The sequence below is a fragment of the Lichenostomus cassidix genome, chromosome 2, assembly GCF_008360975.1.
Source record: "Lichenostomus cassidix isolate B80296 chromosome 2, HeHo_3.0, whole genome shotgun sequence".
Lineage (NCBI taxonomy): Eukaryota > Metazoa > Chordata > Aves > Passeriformes > Meliphagidae > Lichenostomus > Lichenostomus cassidix.
Genome location: NC_139482.1, coordinates 12,975,280 through 12,997,559, shown reverse-complemented (window position 1 = coordinate 12,997,559; position 22,280 = coordinate 12,975,280). Strand labels below are relative to the sequence as shown.

The following is a 22,280-nucleotide window of genomic DNA, read 5'->3' as shown; positions in this document are numbered from 1 at the left end:
TGGTAAGGATATTACAGCAGAGACTTTCCAATTTGCACAGGAATTTAGAGGGATATAAATACAGCCATGCACTTGGAACATGTTCATCTCTGTTGCACATGGAGTTAAACACACTCCTGCTGCTGCTCACACTGCAAACACATGCTGTCACTCCTGCATAAATATTTGCTCCCGAGCAAAGTCCCATAGCACCTGCAGAAAGCCTTTTCTAGGGCACAGGCCAGCAGTCAAGTGTCAAAGCATGAAGGACCAGCAGGGAATGAGTTACACATTTCCTTGCAGGGAGTGTGACCAGGATAACATGGTCACCTTCACTGCTGCTGCAGAACTACTCACTGACAACTTCCAAATACATCTTGTGACCTTCTAAAACCTTCCAAATACATCCTGTGACCAGACCAAAGTTGAGTACTTTAAAGAGGTAAGGGGCACAAGCAGACAGCTGAAATTTGGCCACTGCTTTTAAGATGGTTCTTGACTTAGAGAAGAAAAAAATAAGAAAAAAATATCAGAAAGAGGTGAGACGTGATCTGTTTCACTCTTTCATTTCTCCTATTTTCCTTTCATTAACCTCAAAATCTCGTATCTTCCCCTCCTCTTTCTCTATTTTATTCTCTTTTCCATACCAAATGCCACTTCTCCTTCCATCTCACATCTTTTTATTGCCTTCTGTTTTTCTTGCCTTGCTTAAAAGTATTTGCAGCTGCTGAAATCAGTAAAAAGGAAGACTCACATGAAATAGGAGAATCCCCAAGAGCTAAAATACATGACAGATTGTGACATGCCACCAGTAATCTATTTTATTCAAGACTGAAAAGATGATGACAGTAAATGGGTAAGTTTTCCAAAATTCAGTACAGTGTTATACAGCACAAGGATATTTAAATTCTTCGCAGAAGAAGCCCAACAGCTTAAATTGATCTGCAAAGATTCAAAATCTGTAATCAAAGCCAAGATGTCTTCTCCAATACAAAGTCAAATAACTAGCTCTGGCAGAGGTAGGATATCAAGCCTGTTGAGGTGCGACAGGTGAGAAGAGCTGAAAGCAGCAGCAACAAAATCACTTGATAAGATCATCTTTTGGGTTTTAATCTGTTGTTGACTATGCTAACACAGGGACTGGAGCTGCAGGAGTGTCTCTGCAGAGAGCAGCAGTAGAACAGCTTCAGAGCCACTGCTCAATGCCAAAAAAAGTCTTCACTCAGGTCTCATCTTGTTTCACTGGGCAAAAAGGCCCTTCAGCAACTGACATTCCAGGGCTCAAGGAAACACTTAGGAGCATCTTTAAAAAACAAGATTTCTCGCACATTATAATTTCGGAATGGTCTTCAGGACCACACTTGAGCACAGGTCCCTGCTACCGTCAGCAGGGGCTGTGTGTTCAGATTTGAGAGAAGAATTTAAAGCAGATTAATTCACACATCCAAACCAAAACAAATAGATCAGATGGACAGGATTAGCTCTACCAATCTTCCTGCAGCCGGCATTACCAAGTCAGGAGCCTTCTAATTTGCCAGAAGTTCACACTGTGGCTCCACACTAATCCAGCTGACCCTGCACCTCCATCCATCATGTCATCTGTTCTAGGATTTCAGTTTATTCTAGGTTTAAAAACTATTCCCTCTTATGGAAGTAAATGTTAATTATATGTACCTCAGTGAAGTTATCCGAAGTTTATTTTCTCTCCTGGAAAAAAAATTCTTACAAATAAGTTACTAAGAACTTAAATTATGTCTCAAATTGATGAGCTGAAGTACAATGAATCACTAGTACAGTGTGTTGCTTCATACAAAAGGACAGTGGAAGTAAAACATAGATATTGGTATGCAAGTGCATTATACCCAAAGAAGATATTATTACTCTCAAGGACTGAAAAATTGTCTTGCTCACACTACAGAAATTCCAACCTCACCTGTTTCCAGCACAAATCCAAAACATAGCCACATACTAGCTACTATAAAGAAAATTAACCCTACCCCAGCCAAAACCAGTACACAGGGAAGCCAACAGAGTTTAATTCCATATAAGCTGTTGAAAGAGTTCAATGATTCAAATTTGCTGGGGTGAAACAACTATTTTCTATCAGGGAAAACAATTTCTTCTTAACCTGTTGAACTGGTAACATGATAGGTGATTTGTTTGACACAGGATTTTGCAGATGTGTTTTCTTTCTCGCAAGATTTAACAATACACTGCCAAAGTCTTGCAACTTTTTTCTTGAAGAATCCAATACTTATTCCAGCCCACAGCTTGAAATAAGAGTCCAATGCATGCTGCTTTCTCCACTCTTCTTCCACCTGAAATAGATTTCAAAGTCCAAAGCAGCTGAGCAGGGATGTGGAGGGAGCCCATGTTTTCCAGTTCTAAGTGTTACAAAGTGCAGCTGTGATGGACATGGGTACCTTCAGGCTGGAGAGGAACAGTTTTCCCTGCCTGGGGGTTTCTCCACCTCACTCCTGCAGGTCACTCACCTCACAGCCAGGTGACACACCCTGAATCACAGCAGTGTCACTCACGGTGTCCAAAGGCACCTGAAACACCCAACGCACAGTAAAATCCTGGCTACTAAACTGGAGCAGCTCAAGAGCTGCTTTTTGTGTTGCTGTCTTGTTTTTGCCCATGGCAGGACACAGAGCAGTCACCAGCCACAGCTTTGGGCTGCCTGTTCTGTGAGTCACTCTCCTTTCTGTGAGGGCGTCTGGTTTTGTCTTCCAAGATTAATAGCTTTGATATTTCCCCCCGATTCTTTCAACACTGAGGGGAACCATTACAGATGGACACTCTGTCCTGGCCAGAGCCTTTCACACCCTTTGAATTCATAGTTCAGGCAAAAGAGAAGGTGTTAGCAATGCTTGAGAGTCATCTAGTTAAGTCTATCTTTCCAAATTTTCTGAAACAGTAAATATTCACAGCTTACTACCTGTAGATCTCAACCTGGTTTAGATCTAGTAGGAATTTTTAGCATATTTAGTGTGTACTTGGCTTCTGCCTTCACCTGTTCTCTGAGGTTTGCTTTATTTTTTCCTGAGTGAATAACTGCAAGCAAAGTATGTGGACAATTTTTTTTCCTATTAGCAAAATTCTGTCTCTTTTTTTTTTTTTACGGTATATTCATTCCAGAAATTAACTGTCTCTGCATATTTTCATACACTGGGATCTTTACCTGTGCTTGGAGCACCTAGGATGTATTAAAAAGTTGAAAAAAGTTTATTATACAAATTTACCTTATAATTTGATGGTTTTTAGCTCAGTCACGTAAGCTTTGAAATTCACAGTGAAATGGTTGATTTGAATGCCTGTACATGTGCAAATTGGTGAAGGTAAGATAGTCAATGTGACTGCTCATACATTACATGACTTAAGTCAGTACTTAAACTCCTAATATTTGCTTAGAATTGCCCCTCTGCCACAAGGCCCTTTGGTTAAATAACAGCCTCATCAGAAAGCTGTGTGCAGAGAGTGATTTCTTTCTGAGAAATTTTCAGTTTGATCTCATCCTCTCCATCTTTGGTCAGATTCTTCTACTCATACACCTGTTTAAGACTGGGGGTTTTTTTTCAGACAAGAAACATCTGCTAGGTGTAGATCTCTTCCTTCTTCCGTACTGCCAGGCACCCTGTTTTGCACATAGCAATTACCTGATTACCTGGACTTGTTCTTCCCTTGTGATGACTGTGACTTTGGATTCCTGCTGTTCACTGTGAAAATATTTTATATATTCTGCCCATCTTTACAGGACAGCTTTGTATTCATAGCATCTTCTTGCATTTTTAATTATTATGCAGTGAATATACTTTCTAGTCTCTTTTAATGTCTCAATCTTTTAGGACACGATGATTTTTTCTAACTTTTTCCGGTTGCATATTTGTCTTTTTCATCAGATCTTAACTTCACCTATCCCTTTGACATTTTTCAGCTTTTCTGTACTGCTTATGCAATATTGATATTGCTTTTTCTATTTTCGTGTTTCCTCTTTTTGTTTACTGATCCATGATATATTCAATAATTCACAGCTGCTTACTAAAAAAATCTTTTCATCCCTAATGCAAGCACAAACACACGCCCAGCTGAGGGATGTGAGAGCTGTGTACATAGAGCCCTAGCAGGAGCTTCTTTCTGCTAACATTGCAGCTCTGGTTTCCCATCACTACCATGATTTCTCTTTCTGTTCATCTTTTCTAATGCAGCCTTTTTCTCCTTTGGCAGTTTTCTCCTCTCTAAATATTTCCTTGCAACCAATCACCAGAGCTGAGAAATAGCCATCCCTGCAGCAAGCCACAGTCCCCTGTGGTCTCAAATTTCTTCAGCTACTACAGAAAAGGTAAAGCTCCCCTGTAATGACAGTGCCCACAGAAGGGACAGAAAACCAAATATCCGAACTCCTGGGCTGAGTGAGGCCTTTCCCTGGGGCTGCACAGGTGGAAGCAGGAAGGATCCAACCCCTGTCTGCAAATACAGGAGGATAAACTCGGCTGCAGTTGTTGGCATCATTAGGAGCCTCTTCTCACTGGCACTAGTGGAACTAATTGTAAAGCCCTGTTTTAGTGCGTGGGAGGCTGGAGATAATTTTAGTGATGGTGTAAAGTGCCAGACTTATCAGACATGAAAGATGTTGCTCTAGATTTCACTTGTGTAGTGCTTTATGTCTACTCTAACTCAGTGTAACACAACACTACTGGTTTGACTGGGGGGGTTTGATTTAATAATTGTTAGCTCACTTGTTTTGCAGTACCAATGACTAGGCAAAGTTTTCTCTTCACAGAACCACTACTATATAGGCAGAAGGATTAACAGCTTCATTTTGCTGGTGTCTACCTATTCTGCTGTGGAGTCAGCACTTCCATGCATGCAAAATTGTTCAATATATCTTTGGTACAACAACTAAGCAAATTAATAAGCTTTCTTATACATCAAACCAGGGAAACCATTAATTTCTTATTGGAGGGCACAAATTCAGCTCTGAATAGTCTTGTGGTGTACTTTCTTGGAGACAAATACATCTTTTTAATATCTGCAAACTCTGGAAATGCTTAAGAAAAAGTGCATCTTGTGTTACCTTGCTAACGAGAGACAGGGCAGTTATTTGAAACATAATTTATGCCTTGGCTTGCCCCACAGTATTTTGATAATTGTAATTAAAACCTTAAACAAATAAATGAAATGCAGTATAATTTTGTATCTTTGAACTCTGAGGATTTTATTGAAGGGCAGAAGAAGAATATATTTTTTGCACTAGAGTTTTTACTGGTCAAAGAACACCACCTAGCCCTTGGCTCTGTTTGGAACTGTCAGTAAAAGCTTTTCTTACCTGAAATATAAGACATATCAAAGCTACCAGTTTCATCAGCCGCAGCAGAGAGTGTTGGTGATCACTTTCAGGAAAAGTCTGCCCAGGACAAAGCCTTCAGTCCAACAGCCTTCACTTTTGAGAGAACTTGTACAGTACTACAGCATTTCCCGCTGAGCTTCAGCATCCACAGTGGAGCAGAATGGATCCATCATGAGCCTAATTGCCTTCACACTGCAGGAAAACTTGGCTCCCTGTCATGAGGCTCAGGCTCATATTTATATTTGAATATCTGCTTGGAGGATTACACTGCCTTTCCAGGAGTAACTCACACATCCAGGTAGTCCTGCCCTCCCTGGGGGCAGATGTTCCTCTGGACTCCAGAGCTCTGTTCCACGAGCTGCCTGATCCAGTTTATGCTTCCAGCTTCCAGCAGTGCAGATATTCCCAGCAGTTATTTTACAGAAGCATTTCACCCAACGATGAAAGACACCTGGTAAGGCACTGCTGTCCTCGAGAAAATACAGTTGGACACCTCCCTGCCCAAACCCCCAGTCTATTATCTCAAACATCTGCTTTTTCTCCTGCAATCCAGAGAACAACAGTGATTCCTGAGGCCCATAGGAGCAGTTTTCTTCTTCCTCTTAACATCTCTCTCTCTAGCCAAAATCTTCTGTTGCCAAAAGCAACATGGACACAGGTTTTGGACTGTCTGCCCTACCTGCCTGCTCTCACTTCTCCCTAGCAATGCAATTATTTCTCATCTGACCATGTTAATATCTGTAATCAAGTTGGCTGAATAGGAAGACACTCTGCTTTATGACCCACAGCTTCCATTCCATGTATCACTACCCAAAATAGAAACCTGTGTAAAAGGATCAGTTTCTTTAGTATTATTTTGCAATGTTGGATATAAAGGGATGGGAAGTCCACAAAGCTGAAAGGGAAAGCAACAGAAGGATATAACAATGCATGGACCCAAGAAAACGCTTCACAGATAGGCTTGAGTGAGCCTGAAATAGGATTTAGATCTGAAAAACTCTTGCTGCTTAAGATCTACCCCACACTAGTGGAAAACAAGGCTTTGATTATAAATATACAGGACTGTGCCACAGACACACCTGATTTCATCACCAGTTTCTCATCAGACTGTGAAATAACCCACAGCACTGAACTTGACTGTTCATGTCAACCAGAAGAGTCCAGCATGTTTAAAAGATAGATAACTGCAAACAGTAAAGATCCTTAGCAATAACCTGAATTCAGACAGTTTTAGTAACTACTTCACTCAGCCTGTTTTTGGATCCAAGAAGAGCTGGCAGAAGAGAAAAAAATCTCAGCTCTGGAAGCCAAGGGCAAAGAAACAGTGTGGGGAACAAAATGAAAGTTACCTCGTGAACGGCAAGTTTTGGCTTGCTTCTAACTGCAGTAACAAGAAAGCAAAGTGATTCACTCTGGCAGAGTTTTCCAGCTTGAGGAGCTTGAAATAATATGACCGCCCACCACAAGTGCTGCCTGTGAGTGAGCTCAGGGAGGGAGCCAGGGGCAGCCTGAGAGTACTGGGGGGGTGATATGGGAAAGGTAGAAATGAAAAATTAATCTCCAGCAAAGCAGAGATAAATGTTGGCCTGCTGGGGAGGAGTGAAGATGGGTAGTAGCAATGGCATTGCATTCTTGTAAAAAGAAAATTGAGCAATGATGGCTTGTTCTGCGAAAGATAAACCATTCTGTTCTTTCACAGAGGTCGAGAAATGAATGTTCATGTGTGCCACATAGCACTGCACATTGGAGGAATTGCCAGGTCACCATATAAAATCTTCTTTTTGTCAGCCTCTGAGGGGAGGTATATTTTAGAGGTGGGTAGGAAGGGTGGCATGACCTACCCATAGCAGGCTAGTCACAGAGTGAGAAAGAAACCAAAACAAAACCCTTATTGATTTTCTGCCTGAGAGTGGTTAATATTTATCTCAATGTTCAAACTGGATCTGGCTGCAGCTTATAAAAACTTGGCCAATCACAGCAAGGTTTTTCCAACAAACCTGTTAACATATTTCGAGTACAGACACGCTGATACAACTTAAAAGAAAGGTACAGAATTGCAAGTCTCATTACTGTCACTTAAATAAAACCTCCAAGAAAATTAATTATGTGTATATCCTTTCAACTTTGTCAAAATGTATGCAATAGGCAATAAATTTTATTTTCTTAACCTATATTTAGGTGGGCACACCAATTTTTTTTTTTTATTACTTCCAAATCACTTATCACCATAATCGTACTTTGGCCCCAGGCATTTTCCTCATTTCTTTCTATTCTGTAATTCAATGACCACAAAATTACACGAGGTTAACTACAGAAAGATTAATTTTAGGTTGTAACTGTTTCATCTTGCTTGGGCGTTTCTCTCTGTGGGCCATCTGTGCTTGATAGCTTGATATCCACAGTCCATTTACCTTTCTTAAGGGAACTTACATTCAGTGGTTTCAATCCTTTTCAGTGTGTAGACCCTGAATGGCTATCAATGGGTCTTTTGATGCCTCATAAAAATTTGGAGCCTATTGACAGTAAGTGGGGAATTTTTTGTCTGCTACTTCTTAGTGGTAACACCTCAGAGGTCCATGGACCACAAACCTAAAGCTACTGAAAGCCTCTGTAACTTGCACAGACTTACTCCACCTGTTCTGCAAAGGAGCCTGACTTTAACTTTGTATTAATGAACAACACTAAAGTTGTGGGCAATGTATGAAGTGCTTGGGACGTGAAATGCATTAGCTATTTGAAATATGAGCTTAAAAATGGTATATAGGCTCTTGTATAATAGAGGTATGAAGAAATGCCAAGGTCTGTGGTTGCATCCAAAACTCATGTTTCTAGTTCCTTCCTTCCTGTACATCTAAGGGAAGAGCTGCCCATATTTGGGCCTTAGAGTTCATTGAGAACCATTTTACAGCCTGGGTGTGTAAAACTTCACTGCAGAGTGGTAAGAACAAGTTCATGAAAGAGAGTCTTCCTCCTCCTGCAGCCTGCCTGACCCTCTGGCCCTGAACAAGGGTTTTCTCCAAGGGCTGCTCGAGCCCCAGGAAGAGAGACCTCAGAATGAGCTGAACCCATGGATAATTGAACAAGCAGCCTCATTTAAATAAAAAACCCAAAAAGCCAAAACCCAAAAAACCAAACAGGCTTGAAAAACTCATGCTTTGAAAGGTTCTGGTCACTGGCATGGAAGTGTTTCTCCTCTGATAAAGTTCCTCTTTGATTTGTTTTTGTAAGTTTGGGCAGCTCTCTGCTGGTACAGCTGCTGCCAGAGTCCTGCCAGAGGAGCCATAATTTCTTAATAACCTCCACCAATGAGCTGTCATGTTAACAAAACAGAAAGAAAACGCAGTTGTAGAGCAGGCAGATGTAACCTGAGGCTAAGGAGGCAGACACTGGTAGCACCTTCTCTAAGGTGGCCCCAGAGGAAAGCGGGAACCGGTGCACCCAGGAGCAGGTGGGCTGTGACCCTCCCTGCCGAAACCACCAAGTTTCTGTCCACCTACTTAGATATGTAAAGCCAAGCTTCAGCTGTGCACCGAGGGCAGCCAAGGCAGGCAAACAAACCCAGGAGATTTCACGTGTCCCATTCACGTCTGGAGAGGGGCCCGACAGTAAAGCATTGACAAGCCAGGCCATCAGCTATTCAAGATTATCAAGAGCAGTGACATTTCCACATTTTCAGAGCTCTCAACAAACATAGCTAATTAAGTCTTGCATCATCTCTGCAGTTAAACACAAGTAAGTATTCATCTCCCCTTTTGACAGAGGAGGAAGCTGAAGTCTGGGGGGTATTTAGGGCCATGGAGTGAGTCACTGGCAGAGCCAGAGGTATTTTAAGAGCTGTAAGCTCCAAGATTGCTGCCTTTTCATTTTAGTTATTTGACTGAAAAATGCCTCCTTCTCCACATGAATTAAAAGGAAAATAGAAGATATTCTCCCATTATCTGTAAGAACTGGATTACCTCTTCCTCAGTGTGACACCAATCCTAAAAATATTATGCCTAACTTGACTATTTCTTGTTTGAATGGACTGTTCAGGTAGGAAAAACAAGAAGAGGTGATAGGAAGGCCCCAGGTCTCCTAGGCATGGCTGGCATACAAGACAGGGAGGGTCCATAAAGTGCCCTGCTTTCCTGCCAGCCCCTTTTCTGGCTGCCTCCTGCCCTGCAGACTGTGCTGTCTGTGGCTCAAGATGAGCAGCTGCACTGGGTGCCTTTCAAAGTCTATAGAAATAGTTCCTGCCACGTAAGTGTTACAAGAAGACACAACAGGTGGATGAAAGAGAGAACTGTAGAAGTTATCAGTGAAATCAGCCTCTCTCAGGCCTTTTTTTCAACTTAAAAAAAACCCAAGCCCATTTCCAAATATAACATGGACACACAATTTCATTCAAATTTACTAAATGTATGTCATAATTAGGAGTCAGAGTAATCTAATGCACATATAATTATTTACGGACAAAGCAGTAGGTGTGTGCATGGGCGTCTGAAGGCAATGACTTCTCCAAGGAGTGTTGCCTAAACTAACCTGCCCTGACTTGTAACCAAGCTTTTTCCAGAGCAGAGCAGTGGCACAGCTTGCTGGGTGTAGCACAATGGGAGAGTGCAAGTCAGAGATCGGAAAGGTGACATGAGGATCACTTTTTAATCACTCTGATCTTGAGGTTATTTTCTGACTCTCCTTTTTCCTTTGGCTCTGGGAATGTTTCAGTGCTGTAAACCCAAAAGGTGCTCAGGGGCAGCATCCTGGGAAGGCACCTCCCTGAGCAGTTCCAAGTATCTCTGCTCCATCTCTCTGACTTGGTCAGGAGCAGCTGGTAACGAAGGATCAACAGTACCCAGGACATTCTTCCCAAAGAAGAGCCTTTCCAGGAGCAAATAAATCAACTTTGTGGAGAAATAGGATGGCTATACTGTATTAGATTAAGTGGCTTATTGTATGTTGAGTGACACAGCTTCAGACAAATTCTGCCCTCCTTTATTTCTTGGGGAAATAAAAAGTACACAGGAAATTCTGAAAAAATGGTCAGCACACTTACTAGTAAGCTATAATACAAGTTCACATTTTTACTTTATTAAAGCACTATAAACTTTTGGAACTAGTAAATATTACAGATAAATGCACATGCTGACAAGTTACTCATGTTTCTGTATTTAGAACACTTATCTAAGCTGGGCATCTTTCTCATCAGCTGAATTTCATCAATGGCTGTGATCTGGTATGTTATTAGTTCTAAGCTGGCCAATTCAAAACTAACTCTGGGTGCAATTCCATTCCCAGCAATTCCATTCCCATCTCTAAATCTGTATTGCAATCAGAATCCTTGTGCACCAGGTTAATAGCAGGAACCTGCAAGCAGAGTGTGGCCCAGACTACAAGAACACATAATGCAAACCACTCTACAGTTCTATGAATATCATCTGGATTCAAATAAAACAAACTATAAAGTAATATTTCTTAGTCTAAAGGCACCCTTAACTACCCAGTTTTATTCATTAATGTGTTGCACACATCCTTTCTGTTAACATTTACATAGCAATTTTATGCTGGCTCCTCATCCTCCAATCCAGAAGTTTTCCTCACTCCTCCTTTGTTAACTCATAAGCACTTCAGAAATACATTTCTGCCACGGGCCAGACTAAGCCAACACATATGTATGAGAACATAAAACCTGCCATACTATGTCAAGAACCATAATCCATCTAGCTCACTATTGTAACTCCAGAACTAGGAGCAGATGTTTTGGGGAAGACTACAGAAGACAGGGTATTTCTAGTGTGAATCTCCACATGGCATTTCTTCACAGCTTCCAGCACCATATGAAATATTTATATGACTGATGTGATATTACATATTTTCTTGTTTCCAGATCCCCCAGTGCTAGAGGATAAAAAGTACCTTCCAGTGCAGACTTAAAACCTCCAGGCTGTTCAGAATTAGCCCATCTACTGTCACTCTGATCATCAAACTCTGCACTACCACACTCATTCTCCTTAGTCCATTAAAACCATTTGATTAAAAGACTGGATTAGTGTCCATAAAACACTAGGAAAACCATAGTAAAGAAGACATAGTCACAGCCACTGCATTATTTATACATACAATCCTCCCAGCTAACACTGCACATAGTCATCTCTTTCCAAGTGTCAGCCCAGTGACCTTCTGTTTAAGGGCCCTGGAGGTGAAATCCTTGGCTGTTTTTTTATTCAGCCTTTTGACAAAGTTTGTGTTTCTGTCTCAGGGCACTGAAATTTAGCCTGTGGACATAAGCCTGTCTTACATTCAAGAAAACACTGTCGATCTCATGGAGGAAAACAAAGGAATTGGGCCAGGGTATAACCATGTATTTGTTTGCCATGGCACATTTTTAGGCATGTGCTGGCTTATTGCAGATCTCAGTAATTGAAAGAGCTACAGTGAAGTGGGATTGCAAATCACATTTTCCAAGCCCCCTGGTTTTCTTTGTGGGAGCAATGCTTCCAGCTCCACCCAGTGACAACCTCTCTGCCACCAGATGCTGGGACAAGTTTGGTGCTACCAGAACACCTCAGCTCCCTCAGGGCAAGGGGGACATGCCATGCCCTTGTCTCCTAACTCAAGAAGTGAAACCATGAAATGAAGCAGCCCATGTCTTCTGAGATGACTGTCTAAAATTTTCTCACATTGCCCACACATTATAAAACCTCTGACTGACCCTGTCTGATCATCAATGATTTGTCATATATAGAAGTTTTAAAATCAGGCTGAGATAAATCCTTTTCTGAAACTAATGGCAAGTCCTACCTTTCTGTGGGGTATTGTTTCTAAAAGAGGATGCCATGTGCACACTTTTCTTGGCACAGATGGTCAGGTGGTTTCTTTATCCAGCTGGGTATTCTTTCTTGCTGTTTCTCATGTGTCACCAGCCTGTCTACTGCCTGTCTTCCATTTCAGCAAATGGGCTCTCTTAAAAAGGGTTTCTCCTTTGCAGGTTTTATTACCAGCAAAAGATTTCCATCATACTGCTAATATCTCATCTCACCTTGATATGTTCTAAAAGATAGTTTTTCCCCTCTGTCTCTTACAGCAGGATCTAATGTCTCCTCTCTCACTATTACTTGTCATACCTTCCTGCACACAGTTTGTTCTAGATCATAATCTGATGAATTTAAAGAAATGCAAAAATATCCCTTCACCTCTAGATTTTCTGTGCTCATCCTTTTTTTTATTAGTTTCTTATTTTCCCTGTAAAGTTGCATATTTTCCCTTGTTTTGCTATGCAGCCCTGCACTCCCAAGGCAGACCACGACACCACACATCCATTTCACAGCTATACAGCAAAGAGCTTCTGCTGGCACATGATCAAAGCCACAGCAAGGCCTTGGGGGTGACAAATGACAACCTTTCATTGTTTTTCCATCAAAAACCCCTTTGAATTGGACAGGATTGTGTCTTTATAATATTCCCATATACTCAGAACCAGTAGCAACAGAGGACACTGGGAAGAATCTGGAGTGGACTAATGAGCTCCAGCACCACTTATTTAAGAGCAACAAGAGCAGCTTGGGTGGATGCTGTGTGAGCCCGAGGCCAGGACAGTGCCCAGGAGCTGCCAAAGCTGACCTGGAATACCATGAGCAGAGAAAATGAAGGGACCAGGCACAGAGAGGTTGAGAATACACAGGTTCCATGTATTCTCAGCTGCATCTGTCCTGCCAAGCGCAGAATATCTGATGATCATTGACCAAAAATTTTCTCAGGAGCTTCTTAAAGAAAATTACAGCTTTTTGGGAAGGTTTAAAGAAACCTGACAGGAGCAGAGCATGGATATTATGGTAGTCTTCATTCTGAATAAAAACAAGAAATTGCTAAGTTCCTTTTCAAAACAATCTAGCCAAAATGAGAAGAACTGCCACATCAGGCAGTTGTTGCACTGGTTGGAAATTTAATGATGTAGGTGAGGAAGGTGGTGAGGAAGGCTGTAGAAAGCAGATGAGGGCTATGGCTTTGTAGACATGTTCTGGGAAAAGAAAAAAAGTCGGAAGAAAAGTCAAAATGAAATAAGATTTATGCTCTTTACTTAGAACATAAAAAAAGGCAACAGAAGTCCATATTGACCAGAGGGCTGGGAGGACAAGTACTGGGACTGTGAAAAAGAACCACCTCCTGTTGTTTCATTCCTGGTGTCTTCCAGATAATATAATTTTCCATGTTATTTCCATAAATACAAAATAGTATCACAAATTTCTGTAGCGTGTATTACTTTCCAATAAAAGTAATAATTAAGTAAATATAGGCTACATATAGAATATATATAAAATCTATGAAAATACAATATCTATACATAAGTATGGATATATAAATATATAAAGCATCTAAATATGAAAAATAAAACAAAAGTAATAAAACTAAGGACCTGGATCTTGACTATGCACTTCATGGGCTGTTAAATAAATCAAGCTGATATCCCTTTCCTCCACTGGAAATAAATCCCAAATTCCATATGGCAGTAAAAATACAATCTGAAACAAAATTCTTGATTAGTTCATGCAATTTCAGGCAGGTTTGCAGCCAGACTGTGAGCACAGCAACATTAGTGTAAATCTGGCAATCTCCACTAGAGCTGACAGATTTCTCATTTTCACATCTCTAACAACTTGGTGGTTAATGTTCTTTGGATTTGGATTTGGGTTTGGGTTTTTTTTTTTTTTGCCCACAAAGCAGCAGCAGAGAGAAATGAATCCCCTTGGCTCTTCTTCTTTTGAAAACTACCTTTCAAAACAGTTGCATTATTCTCAGAATGCTGCACTGTTTTTCTGCCATGCCCAGCTCTTGCAGCTGCCTGACCCTGCCCATCCCTGGCTGCTGGTGAAATCCTCTCCCCATCCACTCTCTCTATACATCACCACCAGATTACATATTTACATATATCATGTAAAAAAATCAAACAGTGACACAGACAAACATTTCTGCTTCTAAGATTTGGTGGTTTCACTTAGCTCAATTGAGCAATAATTTGTAGTCTTATGGTTTATATTTTTGTTTCCGTTAACTTGAACTCATTTCAACTCCAAACCAAAGTGTCTGTATTTCCTTCTCTAATGTATCCTTTCTGATGAAGAAGCTTTAAGTCATTTCACAGTGCCTTGGGACAGCCCACTGAGTGTATATGCAATATTTGGCATAATTGGTAGCCACAGAGTGATAAATTTGTAAACAGCAAGTCCAGGAAATTCACAAGTGGGAAATTTATTTTGTCTTTCCCAATTATTGAATCTGCTTGAAAGTTCCTAAAATACATAATTATAAATTATATGGGTTTTGAACACTGCTTTAGGTTTTTCCTCAAAGTTACTTCAGCAACACCTGTAGATTGGGATGGAAGCTCTCACTGAGGCAGCATGAATTACACAGTGGCAAGAATCACCAGGATCTGCTCTCAGGGCAACCTCTTGTGATTTGATACTGGAATCCAATCAATCACAGATACAGTAAGCACAAATTTCTTCTGTTGGGTTGGGGGTTTGGGTTTTGGGGTGTTTTTTTGTGTATCTGTGTAATGTCACCATTTTGCACTGAGCTGCCCAGCTCTTGGCAAACATTTGCTCCAAAAAGCTTCTCCTGAAGGACAGGCTTTCAAATGTGGTTGACACTTTACTGTGGTTTACAAGAAAGTCTGCATAGACAAGTTCAGGACCCACTTAAAAAAAATTCAATGCCAAGTAATTACTGTGCTGCATAATCACTTCCATGCTATGTCCTCACTACAAAGAACTTGTGTTTTTCTATCAAGATATCAGTCCTGTTATAAAACACTACTGCAGACCCAATGTGACCATTTCCAGTGACCAGGTCCAGCTACATCAAGCATCTCTGGTGGCTTCCACCCCAAGACTGATATCTCTGGATGAACATACACCTTGTCTGAAAGACACAGCTGAAGGAAGGGCAGAGGTTGATCTGGTGCTGCTGCCAGGGGAACTCCATGACACAGTGTCATAGCAGAATACTCAGTACTGATCCACATATATCTCAGGTAGAATCCTTTCTATTAATCTCAGAGAACAATGCATTACTTGGTTAAAATAAACATACAAAACCTACAGCAATTTGACATGAAGACAATTTTCTCTTAGAGCAGATGGACACAAATATTTTTCTAAATATTTCTTTCTAAAGGAAACATCACAGACACCTATGGAGTCTTAAAAACAAAACTTCTGCATGAAACTTGCTTTTTACTGCTACTCCCTTGCCAACAAATTTTACAGGGACTTCAGCAAGCACCAGCTGCTCCCTTCAACCATGTTACAAATATACTCTCCAGCGGTGAATTAGCAGCGTCGTCATCCTGCATTCCAGAAACAGACCCATGGAATGACCCTGGTGAACACACCAACAGCAGGAAAAGTGCTTGCAATGCCTCACCAGGCTGAGTCTGCCTGCTGCCTGCTGCTTTGACAGGCCAGCTGCTGCCTGGAGAGCAGCAAAAGACCTCCCTCAGGGTTTAAAAGTACAAGAAATTACTTCTAAATGCCTGTGTAGGCATCGGTGAGACGCTAAAGCAAACTGCTGGTTAGTTTGTTAAATGATCCTCGTGTCTTGATTGAATAAGAGCTGTTTGGGTTTGCCATTAAAATAAAACAAAGTAGATGTAGATCTATCCAAAGAGCTTTCCTGGCCCTAGCAACTGTGATCCCAGGAGCTGTGTCCAAGGAGCCTGGTGGAGCAAGGACAGCTTCACCACCTGTCCATGCTGAGACAGACAGGAGACTCTGTCCCCTCCGTTCTCTGAGCTCGCTGGCTCCAGCCTTCATTCCATGGGGAATTCAGCCAAGCACACACAGGTGAAGTGGAGCATGATGGCTCACTGAGACACATAAGCAGATCAATTATTTAGTGATTCTCTCCTGGAAGGCTTCACTCAGCCTAAAACACCACGTTGCACTGGCAGGAAATCTGCCTCAATCTCTGTAAGGTTTGACTACATGAGCATGATGTGTCCATGCCTTTAATAACCAGCAAGTCAGAGAGAAGAAAATGTCAATGATGTGACACAACATGGAAATACTGATTGTAAATATGTATATTGTCAAATACAAAATAGGAACAGTACTCAAAACACTAGACATCTACTGGAAAACTAAATTAATATATACTTTTAATTACTAATAGTAACATCTTGTGCTACTATTAATGAGACTATTCACTATAATTGTTATTAATGTTAATGCCTTGTTACTACAGCACTAAAAGACAATTTTTAATCTTGAGATACTTAAAGTATGTGTCTAAATTCTTTAGGTTTTGCATTTTATTTTACTTAGCAATTAAAACTGATTTATTTTTGAATTTGGTCCACTCTTATTAAGGCAGTTTTATGATCTGAACTCAGTTGCAGAAACAGCAGCAGTGTCTGAGATGAAAGTTTGAATTTAAAAACACTTTTGCTAAAGCTGCACAAAAAAATGTCAAGGAAACATTCTTACTGTGCAGTCAGTGAATTTATTCTCCAACATAAATGCACCAGAATTATTAGCAAAATATATGGAAGGAAATACAGATTATTAACGCTAACTTACAAGAAGCAACCTAAGAAAACAGCATCACACACAACAGTGTGGAATCAGACTTTCTCCCTCTCAAGCCTGTAATTCCTCATCTTGTATGCACTTGACATTCCCTCCTTCTAACTTGCTATTTTCTGAAAGTTGAAAACTAGAGGGAGAGAGAGAGAATCATTGCTATTTTTGCTACATGCTTTAAGAAGGCAGAAGCATTTAATTTAGTTAGGTAGTTCATTTTAATATGTTTTTCAAAACAATACATGTGTTTCTTACTGCTCTACCATGCTTTAGCCCCTTGCTTGAGCTGTTAGGCCTTTCTTTTGGGCTGCAAGACATACTTTTACTTGCAATATGCATCCTGTATTAATAGATTCTACCTAATGAAGTTCAAAAAACCCCTTTGAAAGGATATTCCACATTTAATGCCAGATTTAATACAGTGATCTTCTGTGCACTATGATTATTATTTCGAATTGTTTCTCTTTGTCTTGGTTTAGCTCAGGTTGAGATGAGGGGGCTCTTGTCCCACAGCAGTCCCAGTGCAGAGATGTGGCTGTGGGGGACAGGGATGGGCAGCCAGGGCAGGGCTGCAAATTTTTATGGAGCTCTTAAGGCAGACAGGGTTGGAGCTGTGTAAATAAGTGCTGGGAGACAGCATTTTAGACAAACAAAATTATCTTCATTAAAGTAAGAAAACCATGAAGGCAGAAAACTTTATAGACAAGGTGAGAGCTGGGGATGCCATAAAGCTCAAGGGAGGGTGAGGAAGAATTAGGGAGGGCTCCCACTACTAGGCACAATGGCTCAAAACCACTACAAGAACTTTTCTTTCTACAGTGAACAAAGTTTCTTCTTTCTAATCCTTCAGGGCTCCCAGTCAGATGTGGTGACAGCTGCTCCTGCTATGATGCAGGGTCAAAAGAATTTTAAATATGACTTTTTTTTAACTCTGAAAAAAGCCCCTGCTCTTGAAGAGCTTTCCTTTCTGGACACCTGAAACGGTTGGTTGCTGCACAGTTTGCACAGCTGTGAAGGTCTCAATTTTAGACACATTTTAGAAAACTACTCACTCTGAGTAGGCAGAAATAGAGGAAGCAAGGAATTTTGAAGGAAACAAATAATGATAAACTTCAGCTTTTACTTTTCATGCCTTCTTACAGCAGTACTTTGGCTTAAATGCCACTAAAGCTGATAGGCATTAATGCTACCCTCATGTCAGAGCATGAGAAATATAAGAAGTAATTAGGCTCATTCTCTAGCAAACATCACATACAATGAGAAAACTCCTATTAACAAGACACTTCTGTTTGTCACATATTGCCTCAAACTGGCAGTTGCATGGAAGAGAAATACAGCCTATTAGGGAAGAAAGACATCCTTGACAGATCTTTCTCCAGAATCCAATCTCAGAGCTTTCAAGCAAACACTCAATCTTTCAGACTTAAAAAAAAAAGGGAAAGAAGCAGAGCACTGAATACAACCACATCTTGCCAGAATCAGAAATGCAAAAGCTACCAGCCTGCCCCGAGAAGGTCTGCAAGAAATACTCTTAGTTCCTCAGCCATCAGACTTTTCAGCCAGCATGTGATACACATCATGCAGTGTGCCAGAGGTTCTTGGAGAGCATATATGGGTGAAACCTGTCAACCTCTACACACTAAAACAAGCTCACGAGAATTATAATTAAAAAATCTGAGTTATCATTTACTACTGCAAAACAGTAATTCCCTCTTACACCTGAGTCCCAACTCTGAAGGCAGACTTACAAAACATTTAGGTTTAAATACGACTATAATATGAGTTAGAATTAAATAGTACAGAATAAATAGAGACATCAAGTTTATGCTCATTGCAATTCTCTCAGCATCTCATCCTCTGATGCCTTGTTCTGCAAATGCTTTTTCTTCATTTCAGTCTGTCAACTCTCCTGATACTGAAACTCTCTGGTAACACCACTTCTCCCACAAATGGACTAATTCATTAACATAATTACAGATTACTTTTTCTTTTGTTTGGTTACTTCAAAATGACTTGCAGATCTTCACTGGCTTTACAGTACAGTTCCATTCTGAGGGAACAGGCAATGCAGGGATGGGGTGAGGAATGAGTAGCTCTGGAAGGCAGAAAGACTCCTAGATCTGTTTTGCTGCTGTGACAGATATATCAGAAGCCTGGGAAAAATGGTTTCCAGTGTTATCTGCATCAGACTTGCTGAAATGCATGCAAACTGGAAAGCCTGACCACATTTTATATCAGCTGATCTAATCACACATATAGCTTGCCCTTAACAAACCTTCCTTCTTTTACCAGACTGACTATCAGAGTTACAGCACAAGTGGTATAAAAAAGTGAAAAATAAAAAGTACATTGCACAGGCACCAGAAAATAAATAGTAGGCTCCAGCAGTGTGGTGTCAGGGAGAAGAGAACATAAAGTTCCACCAGGCAGCTGCCTGCTGACACTCTATTCCTACCTTGTTCGGGGAAACAAGCTGATGGATGTTCTCAAATATTTGACCCCACACACACTCAATTACCAAGTGGAAGTCATACAAAAGACCCCAGCTGCTATTTAGTGCATACTGCAGAACACTGGGATATCCAAAAGGCAGCCATGGAATTCAGCCAACCTATTGAGGTGACTCAGTTCCTGCCCAGAAGCACCGACAGCCTCAGAGATGAGCCTTACAAATGGAAGCTTCTATATTTCAACTTCTGCTCCTATTTCTGCTGCTGTGCTCCCTCATGAAGGCCAGATCAAAACTGAATTCATCTGAATGCTGCCCATCTTCTCTTCTGTACTGGCACTGCTTCTTTTCAAAATTTTGGGGTCATTTTAAGTTTTCTGGAAACCACCTATGCTTTGATCTCTGACACACACTGAAAAAATGTATTTTATACAACAAGTAATGGAACAAGGCATCAGTGAGAGGTTTCTTTGACAACCACCACCTCTTCTGAAATGAAAAGCTAAAGATACTCTCCAGAGCATCACCAACAAAGGCCACATCGTGAGTAGGGTGACAGCTGGAATTCCTGTGACAGTTCTATTTTGAAAACGTCTGATGGGAATGCCTCTGCTGCTGCCAGCACAGACTGCTGCTGCCTAGGTTAGGCAAAACCCCCAATAAAATACAAGTAATTTTTCAGAAAAGCCGAACTTCAAAAACAGTTTTGATGATTTTCTGTTTTCAAGCACTGGAGACAGATGTCATTTTATTTTACTTCCTTTACTCTTATTTGCTGTTATTAAATATTTCTGCTTGGGTACAAAGATCAGAGTCAGGTCCCTACTGTGTAATAAGCCCCAAAAAATACATGCAATACACAATCCCTGTTGCACAAAATTAACTCTGTAAGATAAAAAGATCTGAAGAGAGTGACTGAGTATTTAAATCAAATAAGCATTATTCTCCTTACCAATCCAAACCATAAACAGTAGCTTCTTTCATTTGTCCTACATTATTGTTATTAATTATTTTCATACAAAGATGCATATTTTGGGGAGAGGGTTTTCATCTTGCTGATGAGCTGGGGAAGGGATCTTTGTGTATGTAGGCAAATACAAAACAAATGTGTATATATATAAATATATATATATACACGCCTCTATATCTCAATTTAAATGAAAAAAAGCAAGTGGGTGGGAAATGAAAGTATTATTGGTAAAATGAAGGTTATGGGTTAGGACAGGAGAAACTAACAGAGAGGAGCAGAACTCTGAAGGCATACAAGGTGACGACAAGAGGCTTAAACTTTTATGCTGAAATGAGAAAGAAACATAAAGAAGAAATGTGCCCAAAGTGACAAGCAAGGAGACAAGCTTAGAAACTATGCACCATGAGGACTGTGCAAGGGCTCCATCAGTCAGTGGAGGCTGAAGGTAAAGTTCAACAGCAGAGCTCTAGCTGAGCTCATAATCCTCAGTGCTGACAACACTCTTCCCGTTTTTCACATTCTCATTCGTTGCTGCTGCCCCTTGCTTTGCCTTGGCTCTGATGCTTTTTGGACCCCACAGTCAGAATATCCAACTCACTAAACAGGCAGAAAAACTAACCCAGCAGCTAGCAATAGAGAGCTTTCTGTCAGGCTGAGCCCAGGGTCTGGCAGGTGGCAGAATGGGTCAAGGGAAGGGAAGGAATCTGGCTGGGAGCAGGCAGGAGAAAAACTTTCTCATTTTGGTGCTGAAGAGACTTAAGTCTAGCTTAGCAGTCAGATGTAACTCCATCCTGTGGGGAGGGAGGCTACAGGATTTAAGACGGGGTGATCAGATAAAGATTTTGGTAGTTAGGGCACAAAGAAAATAAGGGAATCTGTACATATCCACCAAATTAATTGATACATGATTGGTGTACACCTTCAAGAGAGACAAGACAAAGATCACACCCAGTTTTAGACTCCTGAAACAAAGCTGATAGCAGCAGCTTAGTTTCTCAAATTTCAGTAATAAGAGATTATGAAAAGAAGCCAGAGGGAGAACTCGGGGTAACTGATAAAAAGATGATTAGTCAAAGTCATGATCAGCATAGGGAAAATGAAGACAATCATGAGACAGTCAGGAACAGGGTTTTCTAACTGCTTTTACATTGTCTGTCATTTCAGTACCTCAGCTGGAAATCAGAGGACTGGGTCATGAAACCACAATGAGCAAGATTCCTACAATACATCCGTGGGATGGAGCACCACACAGAAGTGGGTGGGTTTTAAAAACATGAACCTTGTATATATCAACTGAAGAAAATAAATTCCTATAATTGCAGAAAATCTGGAGCAAAGGAGGTGTGCACCTGGATATTTGTTATCTACTTGTTCTGAAGTGTGAGTGCACCAGTGTATCAGTGTATTTCCAAATTATTAACTATGTTACTGTTGATCAATCAGCCCAGGCTGGGATGAACTCAAACCCATATCCAGCTGCCACCTGCAACACCTTGCTGGCATTTTATCTCTTACTTCCAGCAGCACCAAGAACACAACACTGTGCGGCTCTTGGATTTAAAAAGAAGCCTCCAGCTACCAAATGTAGCTTCAAGACTCTCCCCCACAGCACTCCAGTTCCAAAAATCAGCTTCTCTTGACTTATACCCTGCATACAGCAACTGGTGCAGCACAGCTCTCAGTTACCCACACAGAGCAGATGTGGAAAAATATCAGACATGGAAAACATTACAGTCTAGAGATAGAATGATACAAATTATGTGAAAATAAATGATCTGGCTGACAACTGTGCTTACCTTCAAACTAATCACAGATCTTTACATTTGAGTATTTGGAGTAAGTCTTTGCAGGGTATCAAGATCATCAGGTGAGCTGAACTGCAGCTTCAGGGTCTCTGCTGAGGAATTCCGAATTATTTCGTGGAGCATGACTGCAGGGGTAGTGGGTGAATTACAGTACCCTCTGCTTTCCATT

The 22,280-nt window shown here is 40.8% G+C and overlaps 1 long non-coding RNA gene across 1 annotated transcript; it reads left to right on the top strand.

The window, feature by feature from the left end:
- The first annotated feature begins 207 nt into the window (after positions 1 to 207).
- LOC146440823 (uncharacterized) lies at positions 208 to 21,643 on the top strand. Its single transcript, XR_014849679.1, has 3 exons — positions 208 to 518; positions 695 to 835; positions 21,471 to 21,643. It is a non-coding gene; the product is annotated as an uncharacterized LOC146440823 (long non-coding RNA).
- Positions 21,644 to 22,280: the final 637 nt, after the last annotated feature.